The sequence below is a fragment of the Zalophus californianus genome, chromosome 4 (genome assembly GCF_009762305.2).
Source record: "Zalophus californianus isolate mZalCal1 chromosome 4, mZalCal1.pri.v2, whole genome shotgun sequence".
NCBI classification, from domain to species: Eukaryota; Metazoa; Chordata; class Mammalia; order Carnivora; family Otariidae; genus Zalophus; species Zalophus californianus.
Genome location: NC_045598.1, coordinates 124,986,211 through 125,013,716, shown reverse-complemented (window position 1 = coordinate 125,013,716; position 27,506 = coordinate 124,986,211). Strand labels below are relative to the sequence as shown.

The 27,506-nt window shown below is 41.7% G+C and overlaps 1 long non-coding RNA gene across 1 annotated transcript; it reads left to right on the top strand.

Annotated features, from left to right (window-relative positions):
- The first annotated feature begins 706 nt into the window (after positions 1-706).
- On the top strand, positions 707-24,042 carry LOC113938638. The gene is made up of 5 exons (XR_003524932.1): positions 707-841; positions 14,388-14,446; positions 19,821-20,031; positions 22,420-22,524; positions 23,262-24,042. It is a non-coding gene; the product is annotated as an uncharacterized LOC113938638 (long non-coding RNA).
- The last annotated feature ends 3,464 nt before the right edge of the window (positions 24,043-27,506 follow it).

The following is a 27,506-nucleotide window of genomic DNA, read 5'->3' as shown; positions in this document are numbered from 1 at the left end:
GTGGGTGAGCCCATACCCTAACTAATGGAACAGGTAAGAAGAAGCTGCTAGGTAATATGATGATCTCCCTTTCCACACCTCACTGTTAGCCAGTGGGTCTGCTATTTGCTATTAGTGTCCCACATCACATCTCTCCTGGTGGCTCTCTTTAAGGGTTCAGATGTTGGGTTCACCTAGCAATCTTCCATATAACTTGAGTCCCAGAGGCTTCAGAAAAATTCAAGGTCAAGTTCAATCTACCTGGCTGATGACACAAATGTTTTCCGCTGAAATAATTTCTTCAGAATAATCTGTAACCTCATAATCAGCAATTGTGTACTTACATATCCTTATTCTGATATATTGGTTTAGGATGCTTGGTGTGTCAGCATTGAACAAACCAGCATGACCCCTTCTCTGGCTGATACAAACAAATTCACCCTTGTTGGAAAAAATACAGGAAGTGGTGTTAACTCTTAACAGACAGGATTTAATGGTGATATCTGCAGCTGTCGGCTGTGGGATTTCTTTTTAAGAGGGCAGTTATGATTTACGCCAGACACATAAGACTATTGCAGTTGGGGAGGTAACTAAAAAGCCTTAAATGACCTTGTAAAGAGAGGGGTCTGTATTCCCAGCAGTGCTCCCAATGCTGGCTAAAGCCTCCCGTCTAGATCAGGAGATGGTACAACAGAGCCTCTGCCTCGGGAAGCATATCAGAGGGGAAGGAAGGGAGAGAGCGGGTTGAACTGCAGAGTTCAGTTGGCAAATACAGCTCTTCTCTGTCTCTCTCGAAATGTATAAGCCAACCAGCAAGCAAGGTGGTAGAGCCTGATTTCCAGCGGGAACAATGGGTCCCAAGGTAAGGCGCGGCACACAGAAACAGAGCTCAGGTTTGGGGCAGTCGGGGTGTGTGCGGGCAGAAGAGGGTTGGGTTTGCAAGGAGAGGCAATTGCTTCGCAGCACTTCATAAGCGCAGTTGTGACCACAGGCTCGCTCGTGTCATTTTGTGTGCAGTAATGAAGCCTGACGAGAGGTCTCCTGCTTCCCGATAGCCGGCTGTTGTCCTAAAAATGCAAACCATCGCCTCAGGCCATGGAATCGGGAACAGGCAGAGGACAGAGGCTCCGGCTGGGCGCCCCACTGCTAGCTCTCCCTTCAGCAGTCCCGACTTGGACAGAGAAAGCTGGTCTTTACCCTTGTACATAAGGACGCAGAAGAAAGGTTTTTTTTTTTTTTTTTTTAAAGATGTCCCAGAGGCCGATGGTTTTAATCCTGACTTTTAGCTGAGCAGATATTAAAGATGGGGGAGGGGGGATGCCTACCACCAATCCCCACGTCCCCATGTGTTTTCTCATGCAAAATAAGCTTTTTGAACTTGAAAGCTGCATTTTCGCCTAGTTCCCCAGTGCCCCCCATCCCTCCCCCCACTCCCCCCTCTATCCTCTTTGTTTTCTCTATAGAGTAGGCAAGTCAATCGGAGCCTCCCCCCAGCAAGTCTTTTAACGATGGCTCATTAATAATCGATGGGCCTGGCGAACGCAGGGGTTCACAGCTCCGGGGCGAGGCAGCCGCAGAGCCCGCGCCCAGGATAGAAACCCCGGCCCGGAGGAAGCCCCTGGGCCCAAGGCCCGCGCGGCTGGGCGCTGCTCTGGAGGCTGCGCGGAGCCCCGCAGACCGGCTGGAAGCAAGGCCGGGTTCCGAGCTGCCTGCCTGTGCCCGGGTTTAGCTATGCAAACGGCGTCGTCCCTTTCTGCAGTGTTTGTTTGTAGTTTGTTTTTGTTTTGAAATGCTGCCTTCCTGCTTCCTCAGCAGCCTGCTGGTCCTAAGGCTGCAAAGACTTCCTTGACTTGGGGAAAGGCAAGTTTTGAGTCGCAACTTGCTCCCCCACCCCCCACTGGCTCCGAAGGTCTTTGTAGCCCACTGCTCACATTTCAGAAACCCTCGTCTTTCCTCTTGTCAGTCTCCTTGGAAGCAAACCTCGAAGTTGGGAGAAAAAAAGAAAAACCCGCATGCTGTTTCCTTGTGTTTTTAGGCATCTATTATTTCTATGGAATTCTTGACAGACAACAAAAGATTAAAAAAAAAAACTGTCGATTTTTGCTGTCAAGGAAACAAGCTGTTCTCCCCATTTAAGGCTCCCTTGGTAAACCTGGCGGAAACTTTATTAAGAATTGATGGATATAGTCAGTCTCTCACAAAATTCACCTAGAGTTGTTTCTAGAGCTAAAATATGCCACAGGACAGCCTGAATCCCTGAGAGTGAATCCCAGCTCCGGTGAATGACCTTGGTGTTCTGACAGGCCTGGTGGAAGGGGCTGACCACCCAGGATGGGCTTTTCCACTGAGGAGGCCATTGTACTGCTCTGCAGTTAAGAACAAGACCACCAGCACCTCACACCTGTGTAGCACTTTCTGGTTTGAGAGACTTCAGGTGAACTACCAAACTCGCTCCCCCGTAACCCAGCAGCATGTGCAGATCAGGTGGGGCACAGGAAGTTATAGGTAGACCAATCACCTGCTGCCCCCTGAGGGTTTCAAGTACTGATAGCACGTAACCCCTTCTCTGTACTTTTGTCTTCCTTTTACACATTTTTCTCTTCACTATTACTTATTTGTTCATTACTTTCCTTAAAATTCTGCCTGCCAGGGAAATTGGGCAAGTAGTCCTGGGTCATTCTCCACCTGTGTTTATATCCCTATTGACTCTACCTCTTCTTGGTTAAGAGCCAATCTATCCCACAAACTACTCTGATTTTAGTACGACTTAATCAACTTGAATTGTGACCACACTGGTCGCGCTCTGTGGTTTGCACAGTGCTTTTAACATGGTTCTCTTAAATAGGCCCTGACAAAGGTAATTTGTATATCTGGACCCACAAAATGGAGGCCACCCCAGTAGCACATCACATGTCACAAATCTAAACCCAAGTCGGCCTGCATTTAAGGGAAACATTTCACTGTCAGGGAAACCTACCACCCACCAATCGCAATCCTCCAACTCAGCTCTAGCTAGCTTAAATTACCCTAGAAAATAGGCCCTGCTAGCCCTATATATAAGGAAATCCATGGCCTTCTCGTCAGTCATGACTTGCATCCTTGTTGCTGCTTCTAACACTCTATGATTGCTCTTGCCCGAAATCTCTCGAGAAGAATGCCCCGCTGGTTGTGAAGCAATAGACTCCTCTAATCGGTGGTGCGTTGTCTTCCCTTGAATAAAGGGTATCAGACTTGTTATTAAATCTCACTGCTTTTGTCATTTGACAACCTTCACAGCAATCCTGTGAAGTAGGGATTTTCCACCTCATTCTCAGGTAAGGTAGCTAAAGCTCAAGCAAGTTCAGACCTTGCTCTTGGCCTTGGTCGTGCAGCTGGCCCACCGTACCCAGGCACCTGCCTCAACTAGGGTATGTTTACAGGTGCACAAAGCTTATCCTCTGTTCCTGGGAAGCCTGTAAACCAGCAGTTAAGCTGTGATATCGTAATATCAAAAAATCGTAATTCAAGAGAGAATTGTACGCCTCTGAAAAAAATATGAGCAGAGTACTATTATCATTTCTGAGTAGGGAGAGATTCCTTTTAATGGAGGGAACATGTAGAGTGGTTGGTTAAAGTCATGGTCCTTGGTACCAGAGGGACCTGGACTGAATCAGCTTCAGTATTTGCTGGCTGTTGACATGGGACAGATTATTTAACCTCTGTAAGTTTTAGATTCCTCAAAACTAGGTTTATTATACTTACCGCATTTCCATGGGGATTAAATGAGGTAGTCCATGCAACTCCCTGGGCCGAGCACAGAGCGAGGACTCAATAAATGGTGGCAATTATTGGAATACTCTCTGCATGCTTAGGATTTTGACAGCTCAAGATGGGGCAGATGATGACATTTCTTTCTTTTCTTTTCTTTTCTTTTTTTTTTCTAAGTGTGATGGAAGGAATTTTAAGAAGGGGTAAGCAGGTTGTATTTACATTTTATATAAATCACTTTCTGACATTTTCTGCTTCATAGTCCTAAAATTGCACTGTGTGGTATGAGTCCCTTGAAAAGAAGGTAATTACCAAGATAGTTCACCATTTGACCAGAACTTTACAAAGCACTCTCAGCCCTTCTCTACAATAGTTTAGATAGTGTTGTCTCCTATTCATAGAGGAGAAAATAGGAGGCCAAGAGGTAAAATAACTTGGTTTTGGTCCCATCTAGCCAGACCAGATTCCTTCCTTTTTCTGATTCTTGCTCAAGACTTCTTTCCTTGAGACCATTCTATGTCTATGTCTCTTACTTTGCCTAGCACTTAACAGTGCTTTAAGCACATTATACATTTTAATTCAATTCACCTGTACTGCATGTCTTTGAAGTAGGTACTTTCATTATCCTACAGATAAAGGAATTGAGGACAGAGAAGGTAAGTAACTTGGCCAAGGTTTCACAACGTGTGCTGGACCTCTGCTTGGTACTATTCCCGTGAAATTGTGCATCTCCTGGTTGTGTGCTCTGTGACCTCCAGTTTCTCTTCTGTGATCCTTCTACCTTATTCCAATAAGAATAGAACGAGCCTGAGGTGAACAGGTCATCAGTAGGTGTTTGCAACACCAGGCAGCTTACCTCAGCAAAGAGACAAGGGCAATGAGTATCTGAGTTGCTCTGTTGCCCACCTTCGGGGCTCCCTTTGACCTCGACTTGGTTGAGATGCCACACAAGTAAAGGTCCTGGGGCGGCTAGAGTGGGGAAAACATGGGATTCGAAATAAACAGACTGGGCTGAAGACCAGTGCAGCCATGGACACTTGCTCTTCTGGAACCTTAAACAAATCATTGACATTTTGAGGGGCGTCATAATTGTTACGTCTGAAAAAATACTGGGAGTAATATGAGCACTTGTTTCTACCTGCCTCACACATTGTTCTCAGGATAAAATAAAGCAGTGCATGAATATGCAATGCAAAGACTTATATAAATATGAAGCAAATTATTTTTAATATCAAATAAAATCCTGATTTGTCTCCTTGTCTAGCGTGACTAGTGGAAATAATTTGTTTCTATAACTGAACCAGATTAGGTTGCTGGACACCAACTTTCTTTTAACCCACCTTGGTTTTTTTAATCCATTGAGTTATTCTCACTCCCACCTAAGTAGACTTTTAATGATTGCATCACAGTCCTTGTCTTAGGAGAGAATCTGAACCCACAGGTCTTGCCAGCTTAACACCTTTGTCCAAAGAACAAAGAGGAGACACTCTCCTGGTTTGTAGCGTTAATTGATAACTATAGTCAATGTCACTTCCTCACCAGGTTAGGAGAGAGGACGAGGTCACATTTATTTTGTTATTCAAATGAAATTAACTGTATTTCATCCAATTTCCTCTTTCCCTTTGGGGTTCCATGAAAAAAACCAAGACCCCTAGGAACTTGCTCAGTCCAAAGAGCTTAGTCTCTATAGAGACATCACTTTACAAAGGAAGCAATTAGAACATCTGGTCCAATTGCAGAAGAGCCCCTTCTCTGCTGCCGTTGCTGCCATCAACAGCAAGCCCCACAGTTTCGGAGCTGATGTCCTGCCTGTAGACGGGTTGCTCTGTCAAGATTGTCATGGGGTCACTGGTGGTTTCTCAGCACAAGGATCAGGGAAGGGAGGGGGACAGCTTGCCCAAGGAGGCCGAAACTTCCAGGGTTGAAGCCCAGTGCAGGCAGCAGTCACCCCCCCCAGCCCTGCCCTGGGCATGCAGCAGTTCCAGAGTGACCCTCAGAAGGGAATTGAGCCTTGACCGCTTCGGGGCCTAGGGACAGTCCTCCTCTCCAGCGATCCTGATCCTAGAGTTGGGTCACCAGTTTTGGCCTCTCCTTTCCTCCTCAGGGGTCCTTTTGGTTCTCCTGCAGGGTTGGATTGTTGGATTCACCTTAGTGCAGGGTTCATCAAACTACAGCCCATGGGGCCACATCCAGCCTGCTACTGTTTTTGTAAATAAAGTTTAATTGGAACACAGCCGTGCTCATTTGTTTACATAGCTTCTATGGCTGCTTTCACACAGCGGAGTTGAGGACCTGTGGTGACACCCTGTGGCCTACAGAGCCTACCGGGCCCTTTATGGGAAAAATGTGTTCACACACCCGTGACCGTCCAGAATGTTAGAGGGACATTGATTATCTAAGTAAAATGTTCTTGGTCCTGTTTATTTTTCTCCTATAAGGTTCTGGAGTCAAATAAATGGATGGATGTAAATGAATGCATGTGTGAGGGGTAGCGCCAATCATCAAAGCAACTACACGCCAGGTTCTTGTCAAACTACCACCAACAATTCTTTCATACTCTTTCCCCAGAGCAATGATTTGTTTCCCCTAGAACAAAGAAGATGAGTTCTGAGTTGATTTGATAGCCTCACTTCCAGAAATAGAAATAGGTAGCAAGTTTTAAATAGAGCACAGTCTGATTCATCAGTATCCCAAACACACTCCCAAGGATGAGGAAGTGCTATCATAGGGAACAGCCAATGGCTTCTCAAAATATGTAAGTGCTAGTACTCGTAGTACTAGTAGTTATTTCAGGTGACTTTTGGACCGTCAAAAGATAAAGAGACAGGAAATCAATCTTTTTTGAAAGATTTTTGTGAACGGTAATTTTTATATTGAAAACCATCCATGAGGAAAGCGCTAGAGTCATGTTGACCCAACTAATTAAAAATGAGAAGATTCACAATGTATTTTGGCTTTTCCTCTCTCTCTCTCCAAGAGCCTTGTTGTACAACAGCCTGAGCTAAACATGCTGTGTCAATCTTATCTTTTACATTTCCTGGGTGTTTTCTTCTGAGATCCTGCAACAACCCTGTCATTATTTTAAATATTTTTGCCTGTAAATTTCAGAATACTTGATCTGATTTTAATAGGACCCATGTGTGAAATCCTTTATTTTTTTTTCATCTATCGTTCTGATTCTTTCTGCTCTTTAGTACAGCACAGCTTGGTAGCACTAGGTACGTCTTGTTGAAAGTATGTCCATAAATATGTCCCTTGCAGCATGGAACAGCTTGTTAAATTGGCAGTCCTCAGCAGTTTGCCTAGAAAAGTTTGCCTCACTTGCGATAGTCCAAATGTAGGGCAGAACACAGCGTAACTTTTTATCTAATTTTACCAATTGACATATTCTTCAAATTTTTAACTACCTCGTGTCTTTTCCGTACAGTGCCAACACCTGACTTTAAAGTGGCTAAATGTTCTCACAATTGTCAAATGTGGATGGGGAAATTAGCTTTTATTACTGGAAATTAATTTGGGGGAAAGTAAAGAAAACAATACTATCATTTAAAACAGGATGCTGAATCCACTGTGGGAAATGCATCCTGATAGGCTGAGGCCACCGATTTCTATTCCTGAGGTGGGATTGGTGCTGTTCTTCATTATGGCAAGGGTGGGGGTCGCTAATTTTAATCTTTCACGTTTTGTCGATACACTTTAGTGATATACAATACTTAGTGATACCCCATTATGGATATCGATATACTCTAGTATTTTATTGATACACTCCAGTTTTCATCTCTCTCTGGTTAGGATCCTGTTAGAACTCAGAGTGACAGATATAGGACTTTCAATCCATACTTTCATGTCACAAGGATGAGTCTTCAATGCTTCAGCCCTTTGCCCTCACTCTGTGGGAGGAGGCCAGGTTCTCTCCCTCCCTGGGCCTATAGGCTACGGGCAGGCAGTACCATTTACGTTTTCAGGCCTCAGAACACCGGAAAAGCCTCCGTTGTCAGCCTGTAATTACACTATTTAAAATTTGCCAAACCTTTTCCTTGGGGAAAACAGCACAACAAGACAAGACAAAACAAAACACGTATCTGAATATGGCATTGATGAAGGGACTCGGGGCTTAGGAGAGAGCACAGCACGATGGCTGCGCTCAGTGACCCTGTTTTGGTGGCCACACCCTCCAGATGGCTCTAAATGCTTTTGGGTAAGTGGCCTGAAGAGAATGCATTTTCCATGCTTAGTCCCTGTCTATAGATTTTATCACTCAGTAGACGATTTGCCTATTTATGAAGAACCGATTAGAAAATATTATTTTTGGAGCAGTTCTTGAAGAGAGCCTTCTTAGAAATACAAAGTAGACTTTTTGGAAATGACACCCACCTTTCCGCCTTCTTCTTAAACATGCTTTCCCAGCTGCAGGTGTCAGGACCACTGCACTTAGATCATTTTAGTTTTACTGAAATTATATGAGACACATAACCACCTCTGATTTTCAGGGGTGAGCATTTGCATTCCACACCTCTCTCAAGGTTAAGGGACAGAATCTGAAGCTCTGTCTCAGTACTTCTCAAAAGTGGGGGTTTGAGTCCCACCTATTTCAGAACCATCTTGGGTAGATGTTATAGGTGCACATTACTGGGATTTGCTTTTACTCGCTGGATCAGAGCTGCTAAGGTACTCCGTAGGTCATTTTGACACACATGAAAAATCTGACACCATCACATCTATTGTCTTGTACATAGTTGGTGTTCAATACATTTTTTGTGAAATGAATAAAAATGTTCTAAGGAAATTTAAAAAACTATTCAAATAGAGTACTTTTAAAAAAATTAAATGTCTTTCAGGCTTTAGGTTGATTTAACCATGTTAAAACTGTGACCAAAGACATTCTAAATTGTGGAACTGTGGTTGATAATTGAAAGAGCAAATCTCCTGGCATCTTGAAGAATATTTTCTAATATTCTTGGAGGGGTCTGTAAAGCACATTTAAAATATCTATCCTGGATCACTCTACTTTTTTTTTTTAATTAGAAAAATTTAATTATTACCAAAAGCTATTTGCTAGAATTGTATAAAAAATGTTTACAGATGCCTTAGGAAGAAAACAGCAGAATGTGGAACTAATTGTGTTGATTCAAGATAATTATGAAACACAAATGACCATTACTTACAACAAGTCCCCTGACAACTAGGGGTTGACTCCAGGGATCAGGCTCAAATGAAGGAAAAAAAATAATAATAAAAGAATGGTCATATATTTATGTGGTAATAATCAAACTAGAAAATGTGCTCTATTCCCAAGTTACTAAAGGTCTTTAGTGACATTTCAGGATTTCAATTCCACAAGCCGTATTTTTACTAAAGCTTCCCCCACCCGCTAATTTCAAAGAAGGATCTTGTTTTTAAAAATCTTGAATTTCTATCACATTGACTCTTGGGAATAAGAGGTGAATGGATTCCATTTCCCGACTTTCCTTTATGGTGGAAAGTGACATATTTGGGTATGAACTGTTTTCATTCTTTTCCATCTTAGATTGTCAGTGAGATTTCATGCCAGGATGGCAAGTAGAAGCCTAGAAGAGACCTTCTGTATGCTACAAGATATCTTGGCACAAAAGACCTGAGCAACTCTAATGTAATTTAGATGATCATCAGGGTATTTGCAGGCTATCCCCAACCTACATGGATCTCTTGTTCTATTGTGATTTGATCATGCTCTATTTAGACTAAAAGATAGAATTAAAAACATAGAAAAGGCCAGAAACTTCTAGCGGGAATCACCACCGATAAGAAATGTTAGGGGGCCAAACACAATTTTGGACAGTAACATCTGGAAGAGAGAATCTAACACCTTTGTGGGAAAATAGTTAGGCTTCAATTTCACATTACTAAACTGAGAGAGAAGCTGTAAATCAACATATAAGTCCCCAGACCAACCCTGTCTAATAGAAATAGAAGGTGAGCCACAGATGTAATTTAAAACTTACTACTAGCTACTTCAAAAAAAGCGGAGAGAAACAGGTGAAAGTAATTTAATAACATATTTTACTTAACCCATTATTTCCAGAACATCATTTTAACATTTAATGAATGTAAAAATTATTAAGATATTTGACATTCTTTTATCAGACTAGATCTCCACATCTCAATGTGAATTAGCCATATTTCAAAGGTTCAATGGCCGCATGTGGGTAGTGGCTGCCATATTGGACAATTTAGCCCCGGGCTGTGAATCCTCCATCCGCATATGAGTTCTCTAAGAGGGACTCTTTTGAAGGATGAATTATTTCAAAGGCTGTAAAATGTTGTCATTTCTATGTGATCTTGAGACTTGAAACTATAAGTATATGTGGGTGAATGGCTAGAAGGAGTGAGAGTGGGGAAGTCTGCTTTCCGTTCCTATATGTGAAGGCTACTCTTGGGTTTGCCCAGGCTGCAGAGGCTGAGCTTCTCCAGAACTATCACTTGTCCAGTTGCTGCATTTACTACTAGGTCAGGCTGTCAGACACTGCAGTTTGCAATGTGCTATGGCTCTGCTGGATGACTGGACTATTTTAAGATGTCTTTACTCTCTGCTGGTGGCTGTCTCACTCCAGCTTGCTATCTAGCAGCTGCTTATGCCTCTTCTGCCAAAGATGCTGAGCCAGTAGACCGGTCCCATTCTAGGCTCTCACTGTTGGCTGGTAACTGTCTGACAGACATCTCAAGGAGCCAGATGTGATGTTCACGGCAAATGTAAGTCTTATAGGCAGGGTGAAGGTTGAGCAACACCACAACTCAGTGTTTACACTTAATCTCTATCTGGAGTGTGCCACATCAATAATATATTATTGCCCTAGAAACTTACCAGCTTTCTTGGACTGTTTTAGTTTATTTCTGGATTCCACGTTCAAAAAGTTGTTAATTATATATCTTAGTTCATGACACCGTATCATTAGTTTGCATCAGCTTCTCTCAACCAACTGGCTGATTCACTTATAGGTCATCTGTCTATCTCTCTATCATCTATCCATCCATCTTTTTATCAATCTATTTCATTTAATTCCCAGTTCTCGATTTCTCACTGCCACTCTTGTTCTTCCTCCTATCACAAGCAGTCATATTAATGTGTTTGGTGATATCTTTTTGTTTTCATGTATTTTTATAAGACATTTGTTCCTGCATTCTAGTTTATACAAATATCATTGTTAGATCATTCTATTTTCTTTTTATCATTATGGCCTATTGTTTCTAAGACCTATCCATATAGCTGTGTAAACATCCAGCTATTTGTTTCTAATTGCTGCAGAATACTTTATAATTGGCATCTACTATGTTTTACCTGTCCACCAGTGATAAACTCCATGATTGCCTCCCACCACTACCGACAACACTGTGATAAATATCATGGAAGATGCCCTCCACTGTATGAGAATATTTTTGAGAATTGTACCCAAAGAAGAGTACTATTTGCCATAGGGAGCATTTAATTTACCTAAGTACCACTACCAAGTTGTTTCCAGAAGGTTTGTACCAGTCTACACTTAAGCCAGCAGGCATATGAAGGTTTTGATACATCCATATGCCCAAGAACAATGGCATTATTCAGTTTTGCAATTTTAATCAATCTAATGAATTTCTTGAAATTTTTAATGCTATTTTGTCAAAGTGTATGGTAAAACATAAAATTGGGAATCAAAACTAGGTGATAAAATCTAGTTTTCTGTTCCTTTTGAAAACGTTTGACTACATGCTGGTTGCTACAGGACTAGAGGCAATAAAGTCACTTCCAATACTATGTTTAATAAAAGTGGGGAGAGTGGACATCCTTGTTTTGTTCCTGATCTTAGAGGAAAAGCTTTAAGCTTTTCACCGTTGAGTATGATATTAGCTGTGGGTTTGTCATAAATGGGCTTTATTATGTTGAGGTACATTTTCTCTATACCCACTTTGTTGAGAGTATTTTTTTTTTAAGATTTTATTTATTTATTTGACAGAAAGAGACACAGTGAGAAAGGGAACACAAGCAGGGGGAGTGGGGGAGGGAGAAGAAGGCTTCCCGTGGAGCAGGGAGCCTGTTGCAGGGCTCCATCCCAGGACCCTGGGATCATGACCTGAGCTGAAGGCAGATGCTTATGAACTGAGCCACCCAGGTGCCCCAAGAGTTTTTAATCATAAATAGATACTGAATTTTGTCAAATGTTTTTTTTTTCTGCATCTATTGAGATGATCATATGATTTTAATCTTTCCTTTTGTTAATGTGCTGTATCATGCTGATTGATTTGCAAATGCCGAACCATCCTTGGATCCCTGAATTAAGTTCCACTTGATCATGCCATATAATCATTTTAATGTATTGTTGAATTCAGTTTGCTAATATTTTGTTAAGGATTTTTGCATCTGGGTTCATCAGGGATATTGGCCTATAATTTTTGTGGTGTTTTTGTCTGGTTTTGGTATCAGGGTAATGCTGGTCTCATAAAATGAGTTTGGAAGTTTTCCCTCCTCGTCCATTTTTTTGGCAGATTTTGAAAAGGGTAGGTTTTAAATCTTTGAATGTTTGGTAGAATTCACTAGTCTGATCCTGGACTTTTGTTTGTCGAGAGGCTTTTGATTACCAGTTCAATATTCTTACTAGTAATCAGCCTATTCAATTTTTTTTTAGTTCTTCCTCACTCGGTGTAAGAAGATTATGTTTTTAGGAATTTGTCCATTTCTTTTAGATTGTCCAATTTGTTGGCATATAATTGTTTGCTTATGATTCTTTGTATTTTTGCGATATCGATTGTAATTTCTCCTCTTTCATTTTGATTTTGTTTATTTGAGCCCTCTGTCTTTTTTTCTTGGTGAGTCTATCTAAAGGTTTGTCAGTTTAGTTTACCTTTTCAAAGAACCAGCTTTTCGTTTCATTGATCTTTTCTTATTGTCTTTTTAGTCTCTTTATTTCCATTCTGATTTTTTATCATTTCCTTCCTTCTACCAACTTTGGGCTTCACTTATTCTTCTTTTTCTAATGCCTTTAGGTGTAAATTTAGATTATTTTAGATTTCTCTTATTTCTTGAGCTAAGCTTTTACTGCTATGAACTTCCCTCTTAGAACCACTTTTGCTATATCCCATAGGTTTTGGTATGTCATATTTCTATTTTCACTTGTTTCTAAATATTTTTAAATTTCTCCTTTAATTTCTTTGTTGACCCGGTGACTGTGCAATAGCATGTTGTTTAATCCTCAGGTTTTTGTGTTTTTTTCCAGTTTTCTTCTTTCCCCATTTAGGTCTGTTAATATTTGCTTTATATATTTTGATGCTCCTATGCTGGGTGCATATATATTTATAAATATTGTACCTTCTTGCTAGATTGATGCCTTTATCATTAAGTAATGCCATTCTTTGTCTTGTATTATAGTCTTTGTTTTAAAGTTTATTTTGTCTGATATAAGTATAGTTACATTAGTTTTCATTTCCTTTGCATGGAGTATATTTTTCCATCCTTTCACTTTCCACCTGTGTGTGTCTTTGGATCTGAAGTGAGTCTGTTGTAGGCAGTTTACAGGTGAGTCTTTTTTTTTATGCATTCAGCCATAGCCTTTGACTGGAGAATTTAGTCCATTTACATTTAAAGTAGTGATAGGTATGTACTTACTGACATTTTAGAAATTATTTTCTGGCTGTTTTTGTAGTTCCTTTCTGTTCCTGTCTTCTTTTTCTTTCATCCCTTGTGGTATGATGAGTTTCTCCAGTGTTATATTTACATTTCCTTCTCATTTTCTTTTGTGTATTTACTGTAAGTTTTCGATTTGTGGTAACTGTGAAGTTCACATATAACATCCTATGTATATAACAGTCTATTTAGGTTGATAGCAACTTAAATTTGAACACATTCCAAAAATCTACATTTTTACTCCCCCCTCATATTTTGTTTTTGATGTCACATTTTACCTCTTAATCAACAGCCTGGTTTGTTCTTGATATGTTCCTGTTGCTGAGGGTGTGCCAAGACCTGTCAGTGTTCCAAGGGGAGGAATCCCATTTAGCACCTAGTTTCAGGCTGATGAGAAGCCAGACCCTTAGGCAGCAGCTTTTAAAATATGCAAATATATACAGTCCTGGGGATCAAATTGTAAACCCTGTTGGCCTCCTGACCAGGAGATCTGGAGGCTACCCCTGGGTGACTGTTGCAAAAACTGGGGCTCCAGATGTGTGTGTAAGCTCCTTTCTGGGAGGAATTGGCCAAGGGAGTGTGCCAAGATGGTGTCACTTTATTCACATTCCCTAGGAGTGCCTCCATAGCTTCTAGATGTGTGGGAAAACTGAATCCTGCCTCTTAGGCTGAAGGTACAGGATAAATAAATAGGTCTTTTCACAGGAAGATTGAGGTTGTGTTTCAGTCTGCTGTCTATGCAGTGCCCTGGGAGTGGTGGCCTGCCAAGACTATCTTTCTGATTGTTAAAATCTCTTGGAGCTCAGAAACTCCAGCCCCCTTGGCCACCTGGGCCAGGCAAACAATAACATCTCCTGTGTGGTTTATGTGGACCTGCTGGCTTTAGTAGGGCAGCTGAAAAGTGCAGGGGTGGGACACACTCGCTAGTTTCAGAAAAGGCCATGGGAAAATGTCTTGACTGGCTGGCCTGGGGGCTTCAGCAATGCTGCAGGAGAGTGCCTTGACTGTGGGTGTATGCTTGCCTCAGGACAGAGCCTGAAGAATGCCATGACGGATCCTGTTTGCCAGCCCCAGCCAGGATGCAGGGTAAGTGTTGCAACTGCCCATGCTCACTGACTTTGGTAAGGGACTGGGAGAATGCTATGATCACTGGTGTTCACTTGCCCTAGGCCGGGAGCAGGGCATCACTGCAACTGCCTCCGCTCTCTGGCCTTGGCAAGGCATCAAGACACTGTCACAACCACTCACCCTTCCTGACTCAGCGAGGCTCTGGGAGGGTGCTGGGCATGAGTACACCACCAGCACTAGTAGGGTAGGTGGAGAGGACACAAATGGCATCCGCCAGTGCTTCCATCTCTGGAGAGCGCTCCAACTGTCCCCTGCCCCTGCAGCAGATTGCTGCAGACCCACAAATGAGTCTCCTTTACATACAGTTGAGGCATTTTTCAAGTCAGTGCTTTTTCACCAGATCCTAGGGCTAGTGAGACTGCCCACGAGCATTTTAATAAGAGAATCTCAGTTTCTTAGAGCACTTTGGGTGTCTTGGACATCAGCCCCATTGATTTTCTAAGCCAGACATTCTGGGGGCTTATTTCTCTGGTGTCGATCCCTAGGTTCTGGTGCCAGATTCGTGGGAGCAAACCCTCATCTCTCTGGGATAAGTGCCAGACTTGTGAGATCCCTCTTTACTCTGTATGGAGGCAGAGGGGTGGGATTTTTGGTGAGACTTTGTCTCTACCTCTCCTACTCAGGTCAATGTAGTCCTTTTATCCTTTGTTGTGGAGAAGCAGTTCAACTAGTTTTCAGAGGGAAATGATCAGTATGTAGCTGTAGATTTGATGTGTCCATGGGAGGAAGGGAGTTCAGAATCTTCTCACTGCCATCTTCAATCCCACTTCCCATTCATCATTTTAAATAGCTTCCTTATGTCCATGCACTTAACAAACTTTCAGTAAACATTTGTTGAGTGAATAAATGATTAAATGAACAGCAAAAGAGAGGGCTATATTAATTTGCATGCCATGTAAAGGCAAAAGAATATGTCTGTTATTCTGTAATATGAGTAACAGTGATTATGAGAAGGTGAGAACAGGATCTAAAGACAGTAAATTAGAGGATCTGTAGAAAATGAAAAAAATACATATAGCACAATTAATACACATATTCTCTTAGATATTTATGCATAATTAGGTTCATTATAAAATAATTTCAGAAATGATTTTACATAGTTAGTAAACACTATTCTTTGGAGTTTTAAGAAAGCCTTTACTATCTGAACAAAAGCACAAGGTCATTCTATGATTTGTTACCAGTATGGGATTCATCTTCATGCACTCACTCCTCAACTGCACAATTCATTGACAGAGGTGGCTGAAAACTCTTCTCAGTCTTCCAGTCCATTCTTTAACCCCTTACAAGAGAGTTTGCAGAAAATTCTAAACCTCGCCTTCCGACTTTGGGTCTGTCTCAGTCTAGAAGCTGTAATGGGGTGTATGGTCCTCAAAGCCTGAGCATCGGTTGTGCTCTTCAAAATCAGGCATTAGCTCGTAACCAGCTTAGGGTGCTGGGGAAAATTTCACAGTCAAAGGTAGATTGGTTAAAGCTAATAAGAGTCTAAATATCCATGGGGATCACAAATAATGTAGCAAGTCAAATTACAGAAGTCATTACCACTGAGTATTCAGGAAGAAAGTTAGAGCTAAACACATGGGCCAGAGATATGAGACATTTACCTCCCTTAATAAAGACAAAGGACCAAAACTACTAGATGGTACCAGATGTTTGACATTACAGAAAGATGCTGAAGTTAGCAGCACTGAAAGCTTTACTCACAGAGGTTGGCAGATTCTGGGGTGAGAGATACAGTTGGCTGAGGGTGTGGCTAGTTGTGCTGGGCCAGATGCTTCTCGCCGCTTGTCTCACCCCCATATGTTTGGGGCAAACCTAGACGTACAGCACCTCCATGCAGGCAAACATAAAGTCAGGAGAAGGTTCCTCCACCTGCTTCCCTCCATTGTCTGGTTACTGAGCACCCAGTTTCTCCAGGTTTTCCAGTCTTCATTGGAAAAGTTGACAAGCAGTAGAGGCTACACCAGAGCCCAAACAGCAAAGAGCAGAATGAGCTTATCTTGGCTCAACCTCACTTCCCAGACTGCGGCTCTGATTCTGGAGCTACACAGGCTGGGAGGGAGTCTTCCTTTGCCTCATTCCCTCACATCATGAGGAATGAAGGAATAATATGGACTTTCTGCTTTTAAGGGTGAGCCAATACTTTAATTAGATCAGATCCCTTTGACTCTTGTTAAATTAGTAAATGAAAAAAGTAGTTGAGGGCAAATTAATTGCATGTAGCAGTCTTGCCCTTTGCCCTTCTAGCAGATATTAATTAAGGTTTTTAGGGGCAGGGGATGATTTTCATAAACAGCTGACCCAAAAAATGTTTCAGGGAAACGAATTGACAGCACATTTCAGGCTACAGACATAATAAACTTCTGATTGGGATGATATGTCTGTATTCCAGTTAAAAGTAGGCAGTCAATATATTGCATTATGTATTGATGTGTGTATCAATATTACTGATAACATATTACACATACAAACACATAAATAAGAGTGGGTGGGGGCACGGGTTGGAAACTGTACCCTGTGCATTCTCTATAGCTTCTACAGAGAGATCTTAAGCAGCAAAATCTTGGTGTTGTTTTGTACAGAAATGGAGAAGAGTATTTTTTAAAAAGATTTTATTTATTTATTTGAGACACACACACCACACACACACACACACACACACACACACACACACACACACACACACACACGCGCGCGCGCGCGCGCGGAGGGGCTGGGCGGGGCAGAGGGAGAAGCAAACTCCATGCTGAGCACTGGGCTCCATCCCAGGACCCTGGGATCATGACTTGAGCTGAAGGCAGACACTTAACTGACTGAGCCCCCCAGGAGCCCCAGAAATGGAGAAGAGTATTCAACCATATTTAAGGAAAAAAAAAAAGTAGGTGGTCAAATGCCCTTAACAAGGAAGCAGATAAGCCAATTGGTTCAAAATAATTTTTTTTGTTTACTTTTTATTTTTCTTGGGCAGCAAAAGAATCACCACCATCCCCCTCTAACCACCTCACCCCACTGTCTTACCTTATTGTTCTTTTTAAAATTTGGTGCGTGATGATAAAGCAGCATTAAGGCGCCTCAATTCATTTGACCTAAAACTCCCTGTGATTCTAAATGCAGTAACAGTTTCTAAAGTGTCATCCTCTGGGATTTTAATGAAAGGATGTTCCTTTTCCTGGTTTTTTTTTTTTAATTGTGTGATTCCACAAATATTTAGCCATTGTCAGCTTCTGAGATAGTTTTCCAACTATAAAATAAATATCTGGTTTTTAAACATTTCTGCTTCAGAATGAAATGAGAAGCGAAAGGCAGTATCCATTAATTTATAATTAAACTGGTTGGGAAAAGGGAAGCACATGCTAGGAGATTGGTCCTCGGTGACTGATACGCTCCCTGCTGCAGAACCACTGCTGCAGGATGATTTATTATTTTTCCTAATGTTTCTCATTCTCATTTCAGCTGAGAAGGTCACCCACAAAAGACAGAATCCAGAAAAGAGGCGACACAGTTTGACTTTGGGTGGCTGCCTTTCTTGCCTTTCTTTCACTTAAATTTTAGTATTTACAGCTTACTAGTCTTAAATTTGACACTCAGCAGACATAAACTGTATTCTTGAGAGGATTAAAGGATTATTCACTCACTAGCTTAATCAGATTAATCAGAGATTTTGAACAAGATATCTAATGCCATTCACAAGATGAGACTCGTGATCACTGCCTGCTAGTTGAACCTGGCTTGAGCAGATACACGCTCATGCACACACACATACACTCATGTACACACAAACACATAGACATACGCACACACTGATTTTTATTTTACACATTATGATATTATTATTTAAAAATACTTATTTTTTAAATCATAATCAATTAGCTTCTGAGGCTTACAGAATGACAGAAAGAAAAAAAGAAAAGGTTATGTGCCTGTATGTTTTCTAACGCTATTTTGATTTGAATTACTTTATTCATTATGGGTTGTTTGAAATTATTTTTAGAACTGCCTTTTTATTGTCATATCATTCTTTAAAAGAATCTCTGGAACTTTTTAAGGAAAAATAATTATTTCCATTTTTTTTCCATTCATATGAAGTAACCCTTGAAATCTGAATATTACTGAATTAAATTACAGTGCAAGAATAAGAACTATCCTGAAAAACAGGTCTATTGTTTATTATTAATACTAATCTACAATAATAATTATTGTTTTTCCATTCCTATTAGGAGCTTAAATTCTATTCTACATTTATTTTAATAAGCTCCTTTTTCTGCAGTAACAGGAGGCAGCAAAGACCCTTTGTACTGCAGACATATTAAACCAGGATTGGGACCAACTGTCCCATTGTAGGAACTCTTATTTTAAAGCAGCCTGAGTTAAGCAGATTTTGTTGGATTTACTTTCATTTGGGTATTATGCTATTTGGGGGATAGACAATGTAATATTGGAAATATTCTCAAAGATGGGAAGAAGCAAAATTAAAATGTGAGCCCTATTTGTCCACTCTATTAATCAAAATCACTTGATCCGGGAAGCCCTGAGGCCCCTGGGAGCAGAATTTAGATGGACCTCCGTATCAGCCTTGTGGTTCAGAAGGCAGTAGATTTTGATGCTTTTGCTTCTCAACTAGAATCTTATTTCTGACAGTTATACAATTATTACAAAATCTTCATTAATCTGTATACTACTCATTAATGTTTGGTGGTGATGCTGTCTTTCATACAGAATACCAATGCCTGATATTTAAGCTTGTATGGTGCTTCAGATGTTTCAAAGTCCTTTCACAGATTACAGCAACCCCATGAAGTAAAAAGGCATTCCAAGACCTATTTTATAGATAGAGAGAGATTAAGTGCTTTATCCAAGGTGAAGTAATAGAATGAGGACCAAGACCCAAATCTTGTGAGTCCAAAATAATGCCACTCTTCTGTTGTACTTTGGCGGTGGGCTACCCCCACCCTGTCCAAAGAATATGTGTGTCTGTGTGTCCATGTGCGTGTGAGATGCAAAACAGCTTAGAAAGTTTATAGGTATGGTTTGTAGCAATGAAATAAAATAAACAAGAGTTCCAACTTAGCGAACACTGGAAACCAAAAGCAACCAATAAAATTGAACAATGAATTTTGGTCAGTTTCCTGGGCTTTTGAGCTGCAATAAGGTTTTACGGCTGCACCACAGCCAAAAGTTAGCAACGGATGAAATCATGAGCTACTATTTCACAGCCTTCGGAGCTCTCGGAGCGCTGGCTAACTTTTATAATGGTTCTGATTTGCCAGGCACGTTACCTCCATGAGCTCCTCTAACCCTGAGGTAGGTTCCTCATTGTCACCCCCTTTTTCAGGTGAAGAAAGCAGAACACGGAGAACTTCAGTGAGGTGCACAAGGTCACAGGGTAACCAAATGGCAGGTGGAGCCTAGAGCTGGATGTAGGACGTCTATTCTTCATCACACCCTGCCCACTTCCCTGCCATCAGATATGCATTTACAGTTCTGGCTGCTTTACAAAATATGACTTCTACGCTGACACCTAATAATCTTCATTATTGCACCGGGTATGTGTTTGCAGCCCCATCTTTTACGAGAAATGGTGACATTTGTGCTAGCTTCATTTCAGTCGTAGTGTGCTTTCAGGGCTCAGTACAAGCCAGATAACATGCGAGAGGTTTTCTCATTCATCTCAGTGAATCCTCACCTGAGAGACTGGAATTGTTTTTCTCATTGGCAGAGAGAGAATATGCAACTGGGAGAAAGGGAGCAACCTGTCCAAGTGCAAGGCCAAGTAAAAAGGCTGCAATTCAACCCCAGCCTGATTCCATGGCCTCTTGGCCTCTCCCTGCACCTGAACACGAGGCCATAGCCAGCGGGCAGTGTACTGAGCTTCTGATCCTAGCCTTACTAGAAGTGACATAACCAGAACACAAAATAGAACAGTCCATATTTCAGATTTGCAGGAGTATCTTCTCTCCACGTGGGGGCCAGGACGTCTTCCTCTCTCTTAGCACATTTTGTTAACACTAAGTAATCAAACCCAGTTTCCCTTTCCTTTTCCTGGGCCTTAGTCATCTTTTTTTCACTTTATGAAACCACATTTTTACTTTTAATCAAATATACCATATTATTTCTGATTATCTTACTTCCTTTTGGAGAGGGTGAACTGTACTTGGTGATTTGGTTTTCAATGTGCATCTCTATAAATGGCTTTTTTTAACTTTTTATTGTTATGTTAATCACCATATATTACATCATTAGTTTTTGATGTAGTGTTCCATGATTCATTGTTTGTGCATAACACCCAGTGCTCCGTGCAGAACGTGCCCTCTTTAATACCCATCACCAGGCTAACCCATCCCCCCACCCCCCTCCCCTCTAGAACCCTCAGTTTGTTTTTCAGAGTCCATCATCTCTCATGGTTCGTCTCCCCCTCTGACTTACTCCCCCTCATTCTTCCCCTCCTGCTAGTTTCTTCTTTTTCTTTTTTCTCTTAACATATGCCAAAAGTACAGAACAGTGTGATGTTACAAAGATCAAGATCATCTGTTTAACTAGGTAGAGCTAATTCCACACTTATTCCTATCTATGCTGGGTAGAAAAATGATAAACACTGGGGACAATGATGATATTTTAAAAAAATCCATGTGCTTAGATATTTGAGGCTATGTTCAGGGACCAGGAATTATTTTAGATAGGCATGACTAGTTTTTTCTTGTTCATGTTTTTAACTACCGTTTGCAAACTATCTCAAGTATAGTGAGCACACAAGCCTATCAAATCCACACATTTCCTGCACACACCCTCATTCTCAGAGAGCATTATGGGCACACATTTCCTAATGCCCCAAAGTGGAAAAAAAAAGCTGGTTTAAGAATAGGAGTGTATCATAAACCTCTCCTCTGAAAAAACATTTGCATTGGATTAAAACCACACTAAATTTCTTCCTCTAAAAATATTTGGTAGTGACTTTATGATGTTAAGAGCAGTTGTTTTATTTCACAGAAAATGTAAATAAAGCAGTACCATCATGGAAGTTGATGGGTTTATAAATGATGGGCTTACAAAAATGAAATTGGTTTGTTTGATAATTATCTTCTATTCAAATATATACTGGAGGGTCCCTGATTCGTCACCTAAACATGTGAAATAACTTTTGGACTTGGTTTAGGAAGTGATTTGGATTCAATTACTTTTTGAGGAGACGTGGATGTGTAAGCAGCTTGGGGTGTGTGTGTGTGTGTGTGTGTGTGTGTGTGTGTGTATGCGTGTGTGCACGCTTTCACTCTCCAGTGGGATTTCTCAGTCATTTTTTTTTTTTTTACACTTACTCTGTTGTAGTTTATCCTGAATTCCCACCAAAGGCTGATACTTCTGGAAGAGACAGGTCCTTGAGAAATGTGTAGGAGATGGTCTCAACTTAGCATTTCACGGAGAAATCCTATGCCATTTTAACCTAAACAAACGAGATTATGTGACTGTCTTAGTGGGCTCTGGGATCACTTAGATTTAGTGTCTGAGCAAAGATATTGGATTTCAGTAATTGCAACCATTGGGTTAACATGGCAGCTATTTGAAATGAATGACCCATGTAGGTGAGACTTCAAGGTTATGGGTCACTGGAAACCTTTCCCTGGTTTCTGCATACAGCTGCTCACTGGTGGAGGCTTTCCCACAGAGCTGGGGTCTCCCAGTGGCAAAGGCTAAGCCCCACTCTCTTTCCTTCACTCTTCTCTATGTGTGTGTGTGTGTGTGTGTGAGAGAGAGAGAGAGAGGGAGAGAAAGGGAGGGAGAAAGAGAGAGTGGGGGTTGAGCGGGAGAGAGCGAGCACACGAGAAGAGACTTCTCAGCTTGAGTGTATTTTTTATGGAAAAAGCAGTGCAGACAGAGGATGTGGGCTTCTTACTGAATCTGCCTATGAACATTTATTTTATTTATTTATTTATCACAAGCCTGCTGCTGCTGGAGTTCTGGACATGTCCTACATCCGGACCTCGGTGGAGTATTTATATGCAAAAACCAAAATCTACCTTTAAGAAGTCTGTGCTTTACTATATGTAAGTTATACCTATAAAAATGAAAAAGTTGAGGATCACTTCGTTTACAACTAATGTGTACTTACTTTGTCAGTATTTATTTTTGCACGTGTTTCAGTTCCACTTCGGGTTCTTTTGGACCCTCTTGGAATCCCTAACAGTCAGTGACAGTGGTGGTTTGAGAGAAGACACACATTTTGACCAGCTGTCACTTGGATCTCTGAGCTGAGCTCGCTCCGCTCTCCAGACGCGCCCCCAGCCTCCCACGTTCTATCTCTTTCCCCGTGGAGAGGTTACTAAAAGGACTTTTTCTAGAGTTCCACTGTACTTGGGGTTTTCCATTCTTGCTCGGTCACCAGCACCGACAATCCCCTACGTTTGGCTCACAGGTGGTCCCCTTACTGGGATTATTGTAGAAAAACCACGTAGAATTTTAAAATTTGTCAAATGAACCCCGACTCCTTAAATGGAACCAAAAGAAGCCAGTGCAGTGGAAGCCATGAGCCCAATAACAGAAAATAGGATCATGTCTCTTGATTTCCAAGTGGCAGGCCCTCCTGACCTCTTAAAAAAAAAAAAATCAACACATGAATGATGCATTTGCAAACAAACTTGTTTTTACCTTGTGCTGACAGTCAGGCCAGTGGGAGGTTAGAGAAAAGAAAGGAAGGCAAGGCAAGGGGGGATTGCTTTGCCTTCTGGTCTTGGTTTTCCTGGCCTTGGCTGATGGAATTATTGTTTATTTTTTTAATTTTCAGAGGTAGGCTGATGACAGCTGAAGAAGACTGTATTTGCTGAGGAGCAGCATGATGGTAGAGAGGAGCAGAGCTCCTGAGGGAGACCTAATGGTTCCTCTCCTTCCTGCACGGAGATAAAGACTTATAATAAGCGTGCATGTTCACCATCTGGCTCTGTGCATGTGGTCCTTATGGAGGGGAAAGCAGCGCAATCTGTAAATGATCAGGAGCCACGGCGCTCTCTCCAGAGAATCCACGATGCAATCAAGGTGACAGATGGCATGGCCACTGCTGTGGCCTCATGGAGAAGATCAAAATCACCTTCAATAAACTCTGACTGAAATGGGCATGAGCACCTCAAAAAAGTCAGTTTGTCAGTCAAACTGCGGCAGCAGGCTGCATTGGGGAAACATAGCGGCCAGCTCTCTGTTTTCAATCGTTTCCGTCTGACTGGGCCTGAACTATGATCTTTCTCAAATTGTCCTTTCTGTTTAGCTGAAGCAGGCCAGCAAATTGCCAGATTCATTGCTTTATTGAAGAAAATTGAAAACACGATGTCCTCAATTCCGGGGACGCGCGGCTGGCAGGTGCTGGGACACCCAAGCGCTGAGAGTGGGTCCCTGTGTCTTTGGCCCAAGTTCGCTCAACTTTAGGCAGATTTTTGGATATGAAAATAAAATGCAAATGTGTGCCTGGCCTGAAAAGATCAGCTGGCAACGGATATGTAAAGGGTATTAGGTGTCCAATAAATGTGTGTTGAATAAACACATGCTTGAAAAGAGGAAGGAAGGAAGGAAGGAAGGAAGGAAGGAGGAAGGAAGGAAGGAGGAAGGAAGGAAGGAGGAAGGAAGGAAGGAAGGAAGGAAGGAAGGAAGGAAGGAAGGAAGGAAGGAAGGAAGGAAGGAAGGAAAGAAACGAAGTCTCAGAAGTCTCGATGTCGTTGGTACCATGTATTTTAACAGCAGGCTGCCTTGATGATGGATTTGGTATCTGTTTCCTTTTCTCTGCATGTTTCTCAAATATAGTTTTCTGTGAACTTGAAGCCGTGGACTTAAGGTCAATGAAATACAGATGTATTATTTTGTCCTGAACAAATTGTATGGGATTTGTAGGGGTCAGCAAGTCCAGACAAATTTCTGTTTTGGACCCGCCTCCGCAAATGAAACATTTTTGAACGCTCCAACTGCTCATGAAACTAGAGGGGAATGAGTAAAAGTTACCTGTAGTGGGAGAAAAATACAATACTGTCTTTTGAGAGGTAAGGGCACTGATTTTGGGTCAAAGATGATGGATCTGAATGAAAGGACTCCCCCCCTCCCTCTCCCGCCTCCTCCCTTGGCAGAGTTCCACTGTTGTTCTTCCTCCCAAGCTCCAGGAAATGTACATTTCAAGCAAAAGTCGACTTACTCAACCTTGTGGTTTCCCAAGAACCCAATATCTGTTATCTGATCCTGGTGTTTTATATTATTAAGCCTGTGAGGAGATCTCAAATTTCCAACATCCCATTGATTTTCCTGCTCGAAACTATAATCTAGTTCTGCATACTTGCTTTATTTAAAATCCAAATCCTGCCCCTGCCCCTGACTCCATCATCCATGTTGTAAATTATTTGTTTGACAGCTGAGAAATATCTTATTGTGGAGTCCTGGGTTCTCATAAGGGCTTTGCTCCTCTCATAAGTGCTTCCGAATGCTAATGTCCTGCTCTAGAGATTTACAAACACAACCAGAGGGCTTCATCCTCCCGAATCTGTGTACACAAAACCAGAGAAACTACGAGAAAGGGCTCACATTTTGAGTAATCAGGAATAGCAAGAACTTTGCCTAGGGACTGTCTTTTCACATACGGGTAGCTGACTTGTTATGTATCACAGTGATATGTGGTCTCCCAGGAGCAGAGGACTCAATTTATTCAGGAAATATCTACCCTGAACCGACACCTACTAGGTAGAGTCTGTGTTAGGAGCTGAGAAGAAAAGTAGGTAGCAAACAGCTCTTTTATAGGCACTGTGCTCTACCTACCCCTTCTCCCCTCGGGCTGGCTCCCTGGTGAGCAGGCTTTGCATTCTCATCAATAACAGCTCTTGTGGAGTGCAGGGCCCAGAGGTGCGAGCGGGTGGGAGCGCGCTGCCCTGTCCCAGGGGACGTTTGTGTATTCTCCTTCCTGGCCTTGGGCTCTTGGGATGACGTTTCTGTAATTGACATGTTCATCCACACGGCCACAAGGAGGGGTGGCAGGACGGGTCATTTCTGTCTTTTGGTAGCAGTGTCTTCCCCCGGACTCCGGTTGCGGGCGCGGACTAATGCTTCAGAAAGTCAAGTGGGTCTAACCCTTTCCTTAAGGAAAAAGATTGTACGGGGAAATTGAGCAGGGCCCAGAAGGTTAAAGTAACTTACACTGGAAGATGCATGTTCAGAGACCTACATCCAGCATGAAATTTAGTCATCAGAGCTTGGCCTAAATTCAAATCATTCTGTTCTAGTCCTCTCTGGCGTGGAGTGTCACCTGATCATATGCAAATTGGGCAACCATATATCATTACTCCCTTTTGTGTCCTGTCATTCCTAAATAACAGATTGCTTAGAGAAGGTTTCTTGTGGTAATTTGAAAACATAGGTCTCTCAGCAGAGCTTTATCTTTATGCACTTGCCCTGTATCTCCCCACGGGTGCGGCAGGTAGGAGGATGTGCAGCTCTCCGGATCCCAGCAGCTCTGAAACCCAGAAGGAGGATGACTCGTGGTCATAATATGGACAGTAGCTCCAACATGGACTGAGTAATTTTTAATCAGGAAGAGTGCTTTTTATTTTTATTTTTTGAAAGATTGATACAATGCTGAAAGGAGAGATTACACAGAAATTTTAAAACACGCATGCAAAAAGATAGGCCATCTACTAAAAACTCGGCATTCCAAAGCATGCCCCTGGGCTGAAGTGACCTTGTGATAACACTAATAAATGAATGTTAATTTTCCAAGCTCTCTGTGCACCAAGCCCTTTGGACTTTTTCTCAAGAGGACAGTGTTGTCTTATGTCAAAAGAGCGAGTGGATGGCTCACTATTGGTAAAACAGCTCAGCCATAGCTCTATTGATTTTGGAACAAAGACATGGAATACCATTTTGTGTGTGTAGGATGTCATCATATGAGCTCACATCAGCTCTAAATTGGGTATTTGGGGGCTACTGCATTTTTTGGTCAGATTCCAACTTGAACCTTCAATGTCTGTATTTTTTCTGTCCCTGCATCTCTGAACAAGAATGACAGTGAATGACGATGCCACCCAGTACATCCAATGCTTCTCAAGCTGCTGGTGTGTTTTGGTTCAGCTTTTGTGATTTTTTTTTACTACCAGATTTGTGACTTAAAAAAAAAAATCTCTCAGCAAAATATTTCTGTTATAGTATGATGTCTTGTTTAGAAAGGTTAATAAACATTTTACAGAACACATTCATGTTTCGTTCTACTGGTTGCTTGACACTCATTTTAATCTTCATCAGGCTAGCAGTGAGTGAGCAAATGGTTCCTGTTTCCCATTAGATTCCTCCACCTTCCATTAGATTCCTCCAGAACAGGTTACTCCCATGTAGGCAGCACTTCACAGTGGTCACTTCTGTTGAGCTGCTTGCGGGGCATTTCTCATGCTTTTTGCCGATCATAACATTGGCTAAAGAAAACTGAGCCATATCAGAAGTATCTGATATTTTCACCGTTCGGCACTTCCCCACAAACAATATTTAGAGGGAATTCATTGTTTCACAAAATTAGGCAGACACAACTTGCACTCACAAAAAGCTATTCCCAAGGGAGGGTTCATTTGCGTGGGTCCACTTTGACCCTCCTCCCCGCCCCCACAGCCAAGATCTGGGCCAACAGGCCAAACAGGCTCACCTCTGTGTGTGTGATCAAATCGTCTTGTTTTTACCAAGATGAAAATTTGAATCAATAAGATATGGTTATGTCATAGTATTTTTCTTTTTTTCCTTTTCTTTTTTCTTTCTCTCTCTCTTTCTTTCTTTCTTTCTCTCTTAAAAACTTAGAAGCAACCCTTTGAATCATTTATAGGGTAATCACTTTGTTTACTACTACATGCATGGTGAATGCAGTCCATCCCGGAACATCTAGAGTCTGGAGACCTTTGCTGTCGGTTTTTGAGGGCTCCTTCTCCGTTTTCTCCCACTGCTTAGCATTTGATGATTTCCTCTCGAGGTGGCTAGCAACAAGGGAATGCTAGAAAAATCCGCACTAGTTCAAATTAATTAACAGGCT